Below are 3189 nucleotides of genomic sequence, written 5' to 3' on the forward strand. Positions count from 1 at the left end.
GAGGCCTGAACATGAAAATGCAAAAGTTGGACAGAGATGGGCACCTGGAGGGAAGAGACTTGCAGTGTTCAGATAGCAATCTTGTGCAGGTTTGCGATGTACTGAGATCTGCTGCACTGCCCAGAAGGTGGGAAAAACTGAAGTCATTCAGATGTAGCAGATATTACTCTCTCCAAGAGTATCTCTGGAGATTCTGATGTCATTCTCCTCCTCTTTTAATGAGTGAGGAAGTCTACCTCCCTCCAGTCTCCTCATTGGGAAAACCAAAATGCATGCCAGAGTCAATAGAGTGCCTTCTTGTTGAAGTCTTTCTGTGATGAATGATGACTAAAACACCTAAGATGTCAAAAATAAGATTATTTACTTTTCAGACTTGCTCACCTAGAGATGAAACTGTCATTCTTGCCTTCTTTATAATCCTTCACCACCTTTCTGCCTTGCCTGACTGCGTATCTCTGTTCCTTCTTCCCTATCTGTTCTGACTGTGGACAAAACTCTTTTTCAAACTGTCAAATGTACCTTAGCTTTCCAAAATGTTGGTCCTGCATGTTTTTCTTTCATATGGAGAAGACATGTTCCCAGTATCAATTCTGCACGCTAAAGTTGTTTTCTACCTTCACTGAAGAGCTATTAGAAAAGAAAGGGCAGAGCTTGTCCCTGTGACTTGAAATTTCTGAAGTCATTTCAGTTTCAGAGTGATAAACCGTAACTGTTGCAGATCAGAAGCTGCTCTACATATTATTGGCTGCTTCTGTTGAGAACGTAAGAGGGTAACAAATGCTGGGAGAAAAGCCGAGGGATCCCCCAACTCGTATGGTAACCATTGTAAACACTTCCATTTTAGCTATCACTAAACGTTAATCAAGCCTCTATGGAGCCACAGCTGAAGGATGGAGTATTTAAATCTTCTCAAATAAAGGTGGCTGAAGTGAACAGATATGAATTCAAAATAACAAGAGTGAGCAGGAACAGCTTTCCTGTCATAGGCATGTCACTTGTGATCTACACTTCTCCTCTGTCTTGATGTGTTGTGAATTGTCCCAGTAGGTGCTAATTGTTATCTCCTCAAAGTCCTGCTATGCACTGCCTATGCAATCAAGCCACTACAACATCTTATTCACTGATTTATGGGCACGAGTTAAGAAAAACATTTATTGTTTTACTTCACTTTTGACAGCTCATGAAGATATATCTTCTATATCCACATTCACACTGATATATTTCATTCTTGTGTCCGTATCTAATGTTGCATAATTTTTACAAACAAGATTCTGAAAGCTCCAGTTGGATTTACCCTTCTTTCCATCATCTTCCTGCTGTAGCACCACAGAGTTCAGACGCACTTTTCCTGCGACCTTATATTAGCTTTGTATTTTCCTCTTCTAGGATGCAAATTGTTGAGTTTTTTGGTTTTTTTTCTTTCTTTTTTAATCTTCATATCATTTAGTTGCGACTTTTGTGCTCGATTAAACCCAATTTTGATGAAAGCAAACGTATTCATGTTATATACATGTTTAGTGTTGACATCATAGAGGGCTGTAAATAAAAAGATGAGGAGGAAGGAGGATTGTATTAACTTAAAACCATATGTTCATATAATCTAAAATCGTGGTTGTTAATATCTGCATGAATTCAATGTTTACATTACAAGCTGGATCTGGTTATGTCAAAAAAAAATGGGAGGGCAAGGTTGATTTGTAATATTTGTGTTATTCTTAAGTAACCATTGAAGTCAACAGATAATATACTTTATAATCAAGTACAGATGCTGAAAAAATTATTCCAGAGCTGCATTCTTGTCAACAGATTTCATTACCTTCAACCAGACATCAGTATTGATTGAATTCTTCCTGGTTCTTAGGGATGAACTATGGCCTACCACTCCCCTAACTGAAACACAGGTTATCACAAAGAGCTCTGGTTCTTGTCAAGAAAACAGTTCCTCCTTACTGTGACTGTGTAAAACGCAGGAGAAAGAATTAAATGGGCTTTTCTTTTTTCATCAAATGGGTTTTCCTGTTGTTCATTTTATCTTTCGTTTTTCCTTACAGAAAGACAAGGAGATACTGCATTGGCTTTATTTAATTTTTTGTCTGTGAAGGACGTTTGTTGTTTTTTTTTTTTTTAAAGTAATTTTGTTTAAAATTTTGTGACTATCATAGAAAATACAACAAGATTATACTCTCTAGGCAGTAAGAGCAGAAGTACATAAGTGCTACATTAGGCCATTCACATCTTAAATGACCAGAGAGACAAAAGTAATATCATTAAATATAACCAGAAGTTTAGAAGGCTGCTTTAGTTTAGAAAGCTGCAGTTCGGTAATACGGGGTACCGGGAGATTGTTTACTGAAATTAGAAACACAACATGGAAAAAAGAAATACTGATCTACTTAATAACTGGTACAGAAATTCACATGAGAAACAAACAAAGGAAAAAAGCACAAGGCAACAGGGGAAGTTTGCCTACCTTCTAGTGAAATTTCAGGAGGACAAAACAAAACAGCTATATCGTTATGAATTCACAGGCAGTAACAAATTGTTTACAGCTCTATAATAAGAGCAATAGGAGGTGGTATGAGACACTATTTCAACAGAGTTTAGCGTTTTAGGAGGTAAAACACATGGCCAAAGGAACCGGTTCTTAATCCATATTCAGAGCTGAGAGGGGAGTTTGTGTTACTTCCTCCTCTTCAAAATCAATTTAAACTGTCAAAATAGCTTTAAATCGTCAGATTTCGATTTTAATCGCAAGAAAACCCTCTAAAGAATAAGATACAGTGGTTGCTGTAAGATTTCTGCAGAAAGAAAATTTTTAATTTGCAATGAAAAACAAAAGTTTCTCTCTTCAGAGGTCTCTCCAGCAGCAGCACACGGGATTTATCGCCTCTCCTTTAACTCAGGACGCGTGTCTGCGGCTGGAAACTCTCCCGAACGCAAGTACCTGCTCTTCTCCTCCCTCACCGAGGAAACGGGGCGATTCGGTGGCAGAAATTCCGAGGAAAATACACTTTTGTTAGTCCAAAGAAACACAAATCGAGCACACCGAAGGGCTCCCCGGCCGTGCAGCGGGGCGGGCTTAGCAACGCACCAATCACCGCGCGGCTCCTCTCTAAAAATACGAGCATCTGACCCCGCGCCAGCCCAATTGTGTTCGCCTGCTCCGCGGAGGACTCCGCCGCGATGTCC

At 39.2% G+C, this 3189-nt stretch overlaps 1 long non-coding RNA gene across 1 annotated transcript; it reads right to left on the reverse strand.

Annotated features, from left to right (window-relative positions):
* Nucleotides 1–1430: 1430 nt before the first annotated feature.
* LOC116216799 lies at nt 1431–3136 on the reverse strand. The gene is made up of 2 exons (XR_004160281.1): nt 2945–3136; nt 1431–1536 (listed from the first exon to the last, which is right to left on the reverse strand). It is a non-coding gene; the product is annotated as an uncharacterized LOC116216799 (long non-coding RNA).
* Between the last annotated feature and the right edge of the window lie 53 nt (nt 3137–3189).

Source organism: Meleagris gallopavo, chromosome 1, assembly GCF_000146605.3.
Source record: "Meleagris gallopavo isolate NT-WF06-2002-E0010 breed Aviagen turkey brand Nicholas breeding stock chromosome 1, Turkey_5.1, whole genome shotgun sequence".
Lineage (NCBI taxonomy): Eukaryota > Metazoa > Chordata > Aves > Galliformes > Phasianidae > Meleagris > Meleagris gallopavo.